The sequence below is a fragment of the Panthera uncia genome, chromosome B1, assembly GCF_023721935.1.
Source record: "Panthera uncia isolate 11264 chromosome B1, Puncia_PCG_1.0, whole genome shotgun sequence".
NCBI lineage: Eukaryota > Metazoa > Chordata > Mammalia > Carnivora > Felidae > Panthera > Panthera uncia.
The window spans coordinates 132702751-132715312 of record NC_064811.1 but is presented as its reverse complement, the minus strand read 5'-3'; the positions used below and the strand labels follow the sequence as shown (position 1 = coordinate 132715312).

General features: G+C 38.3%; 1 pseudogene; it reads right to left on the bottom strand.

Annotated features, from left to right (window-relative positions):
• Positions 1-11754: 11754 nt before the first annotated feature.
• On the bottom strand, positions 11755-12181 carry LOC125922452 (2-iminobutanoate/2-iminopropanoate deaminase-like; annotated as a pseudogene).
• Positions 12182-12562: the final 381 nt, after the last annotated feature.

Genomic DNA, 12562 nt, shown 5'->3' with positions numbered 1-12562 from the left:
AAAAAAAATATTTAATATACAGGAAAAATACAACTAACAAAACAAATGGATATAGAACTATTTGGTGTATTGTCTATTTCTTATATTAACAGACAAGCAATATAACAAACGTGACTAGACAATGAATAAAAGAACAAATCCAAACCACCAACAAAAGCTGAAATTATGGCCAAACTCACTAATAATCAGGAAAAGTCAAATTTAAATTAATACACATTGGATAAAGGGCTAGTATCCAAAATCTATAAAGAACTCACCAAACTCCACACCTGAAAAACAAATAATCCAGTGAAGAAATGGGCAGAAGACATGAATAGACACTTTTCCAAAGAAGACATCTAGATGGCCAACAGACACATGAAAAGATGCTCAATGTCACTCATCATCAGAGAAAAACAAATCAAAACCACACTGAGATACCACCTAATGCTGGTCAGAAGACTAAAATGAACAAATCAGGAGACTGTAGATGCTGGCGAGGATGTGGAGAAATGGGAACCTTCTTGCACTATTGGTGGGAATGCAAACTGGTGCAGCTGCTCTGGAAAACAGTGTGGGGGTTCCAAAAAAAGTTAAAAATAGAACTACTCTATGACCCAGCAATAGCACTGCTAGGAATTTACCCAAGGGATACAGGAATGCTGATGCATAGGGGCACATGTGCCCCAATGTTAATAGCAGTGCTTTCAACAATAGCCAAATTATGGAAAGAGCCTAAATGTCCATCAGCTGATGAATGGATAAAGAAGACGTGGTTTATATATACAATGGGATACTACTTGGCAATGAGAAAGGATCATGCCATTTGCAGCAACGTGGATGGAACTGGAGGGTATTAGCTAAGTGAAATAAGTCAGTCAGAGAAAGATACCATATGTTCTCACTCAGATGTGGATCTTGAGAAACTTAAGAGAAGACCATGGGGGAGGGGAAGGGGAGAAAGTTACAGAGAGAAAGAGAGGCAAACCATAAGAGACTCTTAAATACTGAGAACAAACTTTGGGTTAATGGGGGGTGGGGGAGGGGAAAGTGGGTGATGAGCATTGAGGAGAGCACTTGTTGGGATGAGCACTGGGTGTTGAATGGAAACCAATTTGGACGATAAATTATATTAAAAAAATAAAGTGATACACAGGTATCACTTCACATCAGATTGGCTAAAATTAAAAGGACTGCTAACACAGGATACAGGGATACAGGAAATGTAAACTCAATTTATTTATTTATTTATTTATTTCCCCCTTTTTTTTCAATTTACATTTTAGTTAGTTAACATATAGTGCAATATTGGTTTCAGGAGTAGAATTCAGTGATTCATCACTTATATACAACACCCAGTGCTCATTCCAACAAGTGCCCTCCTTAGTATCCATCATCCATCTAGCCCATCCCCCACCCATGTCCTTTCATCAACCTCTACTTTGTTGTCTGTCATTAAGAGTCCCTTGTAGTTTGTTTCCCTCTCTTCTCTATTTTCTCTCCCTTCCCATATGTTCATTTGTTTTGTTTCTTAAATTCCACATATGAGTGAAATCATATGGTATTTGTCTTTCTCTGCCAGACTTATTTCACTTAGCATAATACATTCTAGTTCTATCCATGTGATTGCAAATGGCAAGAGTTCATTCTATTTGATGGCTGAATAATATTCCATTATATATATATACATATATATATACATATATATATATACACACATATACATATACATATATATACATATATATACACATATACATATATATATATATATGTATATATATATATACACCACATCTTTATACATTTATCAGTTGATGGACATTTGGGTTTTGTCCATAGTTTGGCTATTGTTGCTAATGCTGCTATAAACTTTGGGTGCATGTACCCCTTCAAATCTGTATTTTTGTATTCTTTGGGGAATTACCTAATAGTGCAATTACTGGGTCATAGGGTAGTTCTATTTTTAACTTTTTGAGGAACTTCCATTCTCTTCTCCAGAGTGGCTGCACCAGTTTGCATTTTCAGCAACACTGTGAGAGGGTTCCCCTTTCTTCACATCCTCACCGACACCTGTTATCTCTTGGGTTGTAAATTTTAGCTATTCTGACATCTGCAAGGTGATATCTCATTGTGGTTTTGATTTGTATTTCTCTGATGATAAGTGATGTTGAGCATCTTTTCATATGTCTGTTAGCCATATGGATACCTTTGGAAAAGTGTCTATTATTCATATCTTCTGTCCATTTCTTAACTGGATTATTTGTTTTCTGGGTGTTGAGTTTGACAAGTTCTTTGTAGACTTTGGATACTAACCCTTTATCAGATATGTCATTTGCAAATATCTTCTCCCATTCTGTAGGCTACCTTTTAGTTTTGTTGAGTGGTTCCTTCACTGTACAGAAGCTTTTTATCTTGATGAGGTCTGAATAGTTCATTTTTGCTTTTATTTACCTTGCCTCTGGAGATGTGTACAGTAAGAAATTGCTATTCTTCTGAGGTCAAAGAGGTTGCTATCTGTGTTCCCTGCAGGATTTTGATGGCTTCCTGTCTCATATGTAGGTCTTTCATTCATTTTGAATGTATTTTTGTGTATGGTATAAGAAAGTGGTCCAAGTTCATTCTTCTACATGTTGCTGTCCAGTTTCCCAGCACTATTTGTTGAAGAGATTGTCTTTTTTCCATTGGATATTCTTTCCTGCTTTGTTGAAGATGAGTTGACCATATGTTTGTGGGTCCATTTTTGGGTTTTCTATTCTGTTCCATTGATTTGTATGTCTGTTTTTGTGCCACTACCATACTCTATTGATGACTACAGCTCTGTAATATAGCTTGCAATCCAGAATCATGATGCCTTCAGTTTTATTTTTCTTTTTCAGGATTGCTTTGGCTATTCTGTGTCTTTTGTGGTTCCATACAAATTTTAGGATTGTTTGTCCTAGCTCTGTGAAGAATGATGGTGGTATTTTGATAGGGATCACATTGAATGTGTAGATTGCTTTGGGTAGTATAGACATTTTACCCATGTTTGTTGTTCCAATCCAGGAGCATGGAATGTTTTTCCATTTCTTTATGTCCTCTTCAATTTCTTTCATATGTGTTCTATAGTTTTAGAGTATATATCTTTTCTCTCTTTAGTTAGGTTTATTCCTAGGTATCTCATTGTTTTTGGTGCAATTGCAAATGGGATTGATTCCTTGATTTCATTTTCTGCTGGTTCATTATTGGTATATAGACATGCAAGAGATTTCTGTACATTGATTTATACCCTGTGACTTTGCTGAATTCATGTATTAGTTCTAGCAAATTTTTGGTGGAGTCTTTCGGGTTTTCTACATAGAGTATCATGTCCTCCACAAATAGTGAAAGTTTGACTTCTTCCTTGCCGATTTGGATGTTTTTTATTTCTTTTTGTTGTTTTATTGCTCAGGCTGAAACTTCTAGACTATAGTACTTCTAGTACTGTTTTAAATAGTAATGGTGAGAGTGGACATCCCTGTAATGCTCCTGACCATGAGGGAAAGGCTCTCAGTTTTTCCCCATTGAGGATGACATGAGCTGTGGGTCTTTCATATACAGCCTTTACGATGTTGAGATATGTTCCATCTATCCCTACTTTGATGAGTGCTTTTTTTTATCAAGAGTGGATGCTGTATTTCGTTAAATGCTTTTTCTTCATCTATTGACAGGCTCATATGGTTCTTACCCTTTCTTTTATTAAAAAATGGATGAATTTCATAACAGCTTATGTTGAACTAGAAAAGACACAAGAAAGTCACATCATAAGATTCCATTCCAGCAAGGTTGGCCACATAATGTGGAGCCATTGTTCATAAAGCAAGAAAAAAATGTCATTAAAGGTATATATAAAGCTTTTTGTTTCTTTCAAAGTCTTTTGAATTGTCCTGGCGTTTTAAATTTGTTATTCAATCTTGTTCTAAACAAAGAAAAATTAAAATTAAAATTTTTACATTTAAATTTAATATTAAGTATTATAATTTGTTGTTCATATTTATATTGTGCAATGCTAGTTTTAAATGCAAATGTAAGAACATTTATCTTGTATGCAGAATAATTGATATTATAAACTGTGTATTTTGTAGCTCATGCATGCATATGTATTTTGTTCTTTTTTAAAAAAAATTATTTATTTAAATTCAAGTTAGTTAACAGACAGTGTAGTGTTGGTTTCAGGAGTAGAACCCAGCGATTCATCACTTACATATAACCCCCAGTGCTCATCCCAACAAGTTCCCTCCTTAATGCTGGTCACCCATTTAGCCCATCTCCCCACTCACCTCTCCTCCAGCAACCCTCAGTTTGTTCTCTATATTTGAGTCTCTTATGGTTTGCTTCCCTCTCTGTTTTTATTTTATTTTTCTTTCCCTTCCCTATGTTCATTTGTTTTGTTTCTCAAATTCCGCATATGGGTGAGATCATATGATATTTATCTGTCTCTGACTTATTTTGCTTAGGATAACCACATTGTTGCAAATGGCAAGATTTCATTCTTCATGATTGCTGAGGAGTATTCCATTGTATATATATATGCCACATCTTCTTTATCCATTCATCAGATGATGGAAATTTGGGCTCTTTCCATAATTTGGTTATTGTTTATAGAGCTGCTGTAAACATTGGGGTGCACGCACCCATCAAATCAGCATTTTCGTGTCCTTTGGATAAATAGTAGTGCAATTGCTGGGTCATAGGGTAGTTCTATTTTCAATTTTTTGAGGAACAAATACATGGAAGTAATACAACGAGGAGAGGATATGATAGTGTTTCTTGGTCACTAATGTTTCTTAGATCCACATTGCTTCCTTTCTGTGTTTGAAGCAAGTTATGATTAAGATGGGGAGTGTGACTTTTGAGGTTATGGGGGACCGTGCTTATTCATACCTGGAGGTAACATGCTTACCTCACACTGAGTCTCACTGAATCATCACTCGTCATTTGTCCTCTGGAATTCTATCTTCATGGGGCATTGTAAAGTCCATATGAGATGGGGCAACAAGCAACAGCAGACACACACATTGCTCTTTTGTCCAATCAGACTCCACTAAAAAAAACACAAAGATAAAATTATTAAGAAGAATTTCAAGAAAATAATAATAGCAGAGCGCTAAGCTAAATATGAAGCCCTTTTGAGCACAGTTATATGTGTATACATTTTAGTTAACATATGTATACATTCCTCAAAATTTAGCAATTTAGTTTAAAACATTTAGTTTTTCTGGTGACTAATCCTATACCAAACAAAATAGATTAAAATGATCAGTTATCAGACCCTTCCTCCATTTCCTCCCAGCTATGTGGCCACTTCAATAGTTTAGAATGGCAAAACTATTACACGGTCACAGAAGGTAAATTTTTTTGTCTTGTTCCATATTTTTTTTCAACAAAGAAAATGTAATTATCCCTTTGAATAGTATAATATATGAAAAAAAGATTGTAATGATCAGGCCACAATTTCAACAAAAGTACATTTCTTGCCTCTTTTATGTCTTATGAAATATGTAATGTGTCTGCAATTCATGAAGAATTTATATTCATTTTTCTCTATGACAGTTTAAGCCCCTAGGGAGAAAAGGCTTTGATAGGGATCATGGTATTTTGCCTCAATGTAGTCATTTGTCCTGGTCAAGGATGCAAATTAAAGGATGTTTCTTTCAGTGCCATTTTAATCACACCACTGAGAAAGAAGAAAGTTCAGTATTACTGGATTTTGGGTCACAGTTATCACATCTGCAATGCAATCAAGAGCTTTAAAAATTTTCTGAAGATTTTATTTTACCATTTTCCCCATGGCTAATATGCAGCAGGATAGTGAATTATTTTTACATTTGTCTGTAGTACAAAAGCTAACGTACTGTTTAATTTTCAGTTCACGGAGGCAATGTTTGAAAGAAGTACTTCATAAGGAGGAAATTTATGACTATATTTTTCCCAAGTACTGTATTATTTGTTCAGAGCTAATATCATTACCTTGAATGTTTGCTATATTTAAAAGGAAAAATCATTTTAAGAAAATATTACAAATGGAAAAGATGTCAGGCATGAAAAAAATTTTTAAAGCATATTGCAGTCCAACAGATTTCTCAGTGCCTTTATATGTTGCCTATGTGAGCTGATGTGCAAGCTAAGTGTACAGCCAGGAAAGTCAAGAGCATTACAAACTTGTCCAAAGGAAGAGCACAAAACATGGAAAATGCTTTTTGAATCTCAAAAACCATTATCAGAATTATTATTGTCTGAATTACGATTATTTACTAACACTTCAACTTGTCCTTTTTTTCTGTGTGAAAATTATACTGTATAGTTGAAGATGCTTCTCTTATTTGGAAATAATATTTTTATCTTTTCACTGAATGGTTTATATTGTGGTCCCCCCGGGACTTAATTCAACAAGTTTGAATCCGAGAATATCATTCTCCTCCTCAAATAAGCTCTTCCTTTTCTCTTAATTCAATTTTATCATCCTTCAAACCATCAGGAGATTCTGTCTGCAAAGTGTCTCAAGAATCAGTTCTCTCTTTTCCATGCCTCCTCTACACTCTTCTGCTAGGCCTTCCTTCTTTCCCTGTGACTGTTGCAATAGCACACTACTTTTCTTTCCTTCTGTAGATTCTCCCTCTTTGTACTGCATCATGTATAGTCCCAGCCAGATGCATCTTTGTAAAATGCAGTTTTGAATTTACAACTTTTAAAGAACTCAGTTAAGACAATTGATCTTTTCAGAGGAAGACTGATCATGTGAGGGAACAAATATTAGCAGTTACTCACTATCATTTGCATTGGATGGATTTGCCTCAGATGTGGAGTTGGAGAATAGTCCTCATGTAGGGGTCTTAGTGGTCAATATCCTTCATGATATTGTCAGCCTATTGGGATACAGAGAATTAGAGCTGCCAGATTCCTTTGTGTCTTTCTGACCCCAAAGAAATGTGCATTCCTAATCTTTACTCTCAAAAATAGTCCTTAATGACCATTTTTTTTTCAACATTATGGACTACACAAAAAATTATATTGGGACATCTGGGTGGCTCAGTTGGTTACACATCTGATTCTCGATTTCGGCTCAGGTCTTGATCTCATGGTTGTGAGATTGAGTCCGGTGTCAGACTCTGTGCTGAATGTGGATCCTGCTTGGGATTCTCTTTCTCCCTCTCTCTGCCCCTCCCCAGCTTGTGCACACTCACTCTCACACACTCTCTTGCTTCCTCTATCAAAACAAATAAGCCTTTAAAACAATTATAAAATTATAATGTATAGTACCCTGGAGTAAACAGGAGGGGACCTGGAGATATTTATATCATGTTTAGTGAAAAGATCCATTACATTTATATGATATAATTACATATATTGTAGATATTAGCTATTGAGTGTGCTTAAAATTTTCAAATACAATCTTTCAGGGTTTTTAATGAGAAACTTGTACTTGTTTCCCTGAACATAACATTTTAAAATTAGGTTTTATGTTTTCAGTGGCTATATTTAATTCCTGATTAATACTTTTGGATAATGATTTCTTCATTTTTCTTGATAGTCACCATCAAAGAAGAATTGTTGACATAGGTATGTGATTTTAAAAATTAAAGCCATTTGTTTTTAATTTTAGAGACAGAGAGTGAGTGGGGGAGAGGGGCAAAGGGAAAGAGAGAGAGAATCTTGAGCAGGTCTGTGCTGAGCATGGCTCAGCTGATGTGGGGCTTGATCCCATGACCTTGAGATCATGAACCTGAGCTGAAATCAGGAGTTGGACGCTCAGCCGAATGAACCACCCAGGGACCTCTTAAAACCATTTTTAAAGCATTCAAATTAAGTATTTATAACAGTTGAAACTGTATTTAAAGCAGCTCTTCCTTTTTTTTTTCCTTCAGAAATGAGAAACATTGAAATAATGTTTAATGTTAATAGATTTTTAAAAAACATTTTTATTTATTTTAATAAAAAAACATTTTATTTATTTTATTTATTATTTTGAGAGAGAGGGTAAGAGAGAGAGCACGCAGGGGAGGAGCAGAGAGACAGACACATACATAGAATCTGAAGAAGTCTCCAGGCTCTGAGCCGCCAGCACAGAGCCCAAGGCAGGGATTGTACCCATGAACTGTGAGATCATGACCTGAGCTGAAGTCGGATGCTTAACCGACTGAGCCACCCAGGCGCCCCTAGTGTTAATAGATTTTGAATCCACTTAAACTTTTCCATATCAGAATTTCAAAATCATCACGAGGCTCTAATTTTCAGAAGGTGGTTGCATTTTAGAACTGTCACCTGAAGCTAGTTTGAATGAGAAAAGGGACAAATCAGCCACAGACACACAGAAATCTTATAAACAGGTGATGGCAGAGATTCAGAGCCACTGCATTCGTGGTGCCTGCCAAGAATTTTGCCTGACTCCCATCCCCATTCCCATTTCCTGCTGGTAAGTGTACTTAGGGCTGGCCGCTGACCTCCCTTGGTACTTAGGACGTGAACTCAAGCAGTTCTGTAGCCTCCTTGTCCATGCATGCTGCAAGTGGGCCACTGAAAGTGATGCCCCGTGCTGGACACCCATGCCGCCTAGCCTCACGGCAGGGAAACAGCAAGGACTACATACAACTCATGCTCCCTGCCTGCAACTGTGAGGGCAGCCAGTTCAGTCCTCACTCTGCTAGGGCCGCCTCCTGGAAACCCTGTGCAGCAATGCTCATTGTCTGGGGCAACCGCTCTAGGAGCTCCTGGTCATCGCAAATAGAGACAATTTCTCTCCTGAACTCCTGAACCTTTGTACTTTTTATGGTTCTCCTCTCACTTTCATGTTAAAAATTTTTTTTTTTTAACATTTAGTTTTGAGAGACAGAGAGAGAGTGTGAGCAGAGGAGGGGCAGAGAGAGAGGGAGACACAGAACCTGAAGCAGGTTCCAGGCTCTGAGCTGTTGGCACAGAGCTGGATGCGGGGCTTGAACTCATGAAGGGTGAGATCATGACCTGGGGCTTGAACTCATGAAGGGCGAGATCATGACCTGGGTTGAAGCTGGATGCTTAACCGACTGAGCCATCCAGGCACCCCTCTCACTTTCATGTTTTATAGTAAATTGTTTTATTCTTCCTAACAGGAAGCAAATCTCTTTGAATACTGAAACTGTGACTGAATCCTTTTGTCTCCTAAGGCACTGCATCCGTAACATACTTAGCACTCCATGGATATTTGTGGAATTGAACGTAGGTACAGAAATAAAATCTCTAAGAAGTTTCTTTGTGATTAGCTCAAGGTTGTAATGGGCAGTCAGTAAATCTATTAAACATATTGAGGAAAATTTGGCTTTTATAATTTGTTTTATAATGTAGTGCAGATAAGCGGAATGGAGTATTTATTAATTTTTTCTTCAAAAACAATGCCAAGAGAGTTTTGCAGTTAGGTTCACGAACCTTCAAGTTCAAATGATTTTTAGATTTTGTTGTTGTTACTGATATTAAACCAGGGAAATCATGTATATTTTTCCACAAATGCGATTTTACATGAGGTTCCAATATATAAAACAGACAAAAGCAGAGCAGCCTAGGGTGATGCATAGGGCAAACCCGACCTTTCCCCACCAACCTGTGCGCTATCAGCATCTGTGAGGAACCTGGGGCCCCATGGAACACAGTTTGAAAACTGCCACCACGGCATTTTCACTTGCGGGGTTCTCATTGCGTAAAGACACGGCATGTCAGACATCAGAATCGCAGGCCCCATCCTGGACCTACTGTATTGGAATATACTTTTTAAGAAGATTCCCAGGTGATTCTTACCTGTGCATTAGAAGCATTAACTTAGAGGATTTGGGGGATGTTAGGATAGGAAAGGAGACCAAATAAGAATTTGCTATTACAGATACGAGAAGTAAGATAGAATGAGTTGTGTCCGTGAGAAAAAAAAAATGACGCTGGAATCGCGTTTCCCGTATGATTCTGGGTGCGGACTGGGCACAGGAGAAATGTGTGCAGTATTTGGAAGGTAGAGGAAGCAACGACAGTGACACCGACGACTCTTGCAGGGTTGTAGTGCCGCTGCAGCTCGTGCATGTGGCCGCTGATCTGTAATCCACTTCCTTGGGCTGGGGCAGCGCTGAGGCTTGCACTACAGCTGCAGCTCGGTGTGCAGCTGCATTTGACTTTGCTGCTGCTCCTCCTGCCTCCTCTCCAAGTCCTGGGCCAGGCACTTGGGCAGCCCCGCGGGTGCCGGTCTCTGGAGGTGTCTTGGGAAAAGACCCATATTCCTGCTTGTCCTTGTCGGTTTTACTTTGTCTTTGTGAATTCTGGCTGGTCTTCGTGGGTTCTAGTTTTTCCCTGATTGCTTCCACTCTGCAGCGCGACCTGTTCCCTCCCTCTGACCCAGCTGACCTACAACACTCTCCGTCTGGCCAGCAGGCGGCTACAGACACAGCAGCTTTGCATAGACTTCTGCACCAGCTCTCCGTGTGGTTCCGGCTTAGAGATGTTTCTCGGGTTCTCCAGCTATCCCCTTCCGGAGTTTTCCTTCCCCAGCTTCTCCGACAATTAAGTTTAAACCCTATAAGGAACCCCTCACTCCATATTAGTCACTGTGGTCCTGGTTCTCCAATTAAACCCTGATATGTGTATTTGATTCTTTCAGGTCCCGCAGGACCAGTGGGGCATATAGTCAAAGGCTAATCGTTCCCCACAACTAAGGCAAATCCCATCTGATGCCCCATGAATTAGGAAGTTTTCCTCTCTGGCTGGTGGGAGCACTGTTCCAGGTCTGTGAGTGCCTCGAGTGCTGTTCTCTTTAATCCTTCCAGGTGGTTCTTTTTCTGGCTTCAGATTGTTTGCTCACCTACAGGTGCTGATCAGTACTTGGCTGAGTACTTAAAGAGAACCATCTGCACATTCCCAGATTTCTCTCTTCAGTGAGAAGATTTCTTTAACCCTCTACGTGGCCTGTTCTAGCCTCCTTCATCTCCCCAGAATCTTGCTTGCTTCTCCTCAACTCAAGGAGACCTTGCCCTCAGGTTGTGCCTTCCTGCACTGGGGTCTGGAAACTCTTAAAGCAGTAAACTGGGACAGCCCCAAGGATGTTTATTATCTCTTAGGGATCACTGCCCTTCACTGTCTGATGCTCGGTGTCTTTAAAATCATTGTTCCAAACAACTTCATTTAGTATTCTTGGTTGCTTTAGGCAGGAGAGTAAATCTGATCTGCTATTTCATCTTGGGCAGAAACAGAAGACTATTGTTTTTATTCATTCATTCATTCATTCACTCAAAACTGCATGTTTATTTTATTTCCATTAGAAAAAATATTATCTCTTAAAATTTTGGTCCGCTTTTGTCTTCTTTACTTCTACCACTCAAACTCCAATACTTCAATTTTACTCAAGTGAAAGCAGAAGTAGATAGCTGATGTGAGAACTAAGTATTTCACATCATTAAATTAATAGAATTTAATTGAATGAGGTGTGCACTTTATTATTTATCAGGAATAGTAACTCATCTCTCCTGCACGTTATTTCCCTTTACTATTATTTATGAGAGTAAGTATGTAATGAGTGTCTCTTTTCCCATACGCAGTCATATGAGTGTGCTTAAGGGTGGTTTATAACACCGGTAACAGGATTTGTCCTCTGATCTTCAATTCATGCTCAATTCCCCTTATTATAGGGTGTTTCCACAATAACTTCAAATGTTTTAGTCAGACGTGCACTTTCCAACATCAGCTGTAAAAATTAAGATGTGAATTTAAAAACATTATTTATAATTCCAGACTAAATAATGCTGGACCCACTTACAGCGATGCTGTTGTGAGAGGTCCTTGGACAGCCACTGGCTTCAGTCTCCACACGGCCTCCTTTGGCAGAACAGCAACCCGGTAAGTGGCTCTAGCAGGAAAGCTACTCTTGAAATGTTGTTTGTGGGTTTCATTGACGGTTTTGAAGCCATTTATGTCAGCCCACAAAACAGTTGTCTTTACATTTTAGTGAAATCACAACCTGCAGCTTTCAGAATTTCACCCATGTTGACAAGGGCTTGTTTGGTTTCTTCTGCCATCCCTCCTAGCACCAGCTGTCCACTGGAAGGTTCATGCCTACCTGTCCTGAAATGTAAATAGTACTGTTGACTAACAAAGCTTGACTGTAGGGACCAACAGCTCCTGGGGCTTTCGCAATGCTGATCACCTTTCTGATCAAAGACACCGTGGCTAACACTGCCATCTTGCTGTCCCTCTGAGAGAACAGTCCCGTACACTGCCTCTCATAGCATCTCACCTGACTAACCAGAAGACTATTGTTTTTGTTCTCTTAGTTAAGAGTCACTTATGTTTTTCCTCCCACTCTGTTATCTTATTTTATTTTTCCTTCCCTTCCCTTATATTCATCTCTTTTGTTTCTTAAATTCGATATATGAGTGAAATCATATGGTATTTGTCTTTCTCAGACTGACTTATTTCACTTAGCATAACACTCTCTATTGCCATCTATGTCATTTGCATATGGCAAGATTTCATTCTTTTTGATGGCTGAATAATATTCCATTCCATTATATATATATCTATATATCTATATCTATATCTATATCTATATCTATATATATAT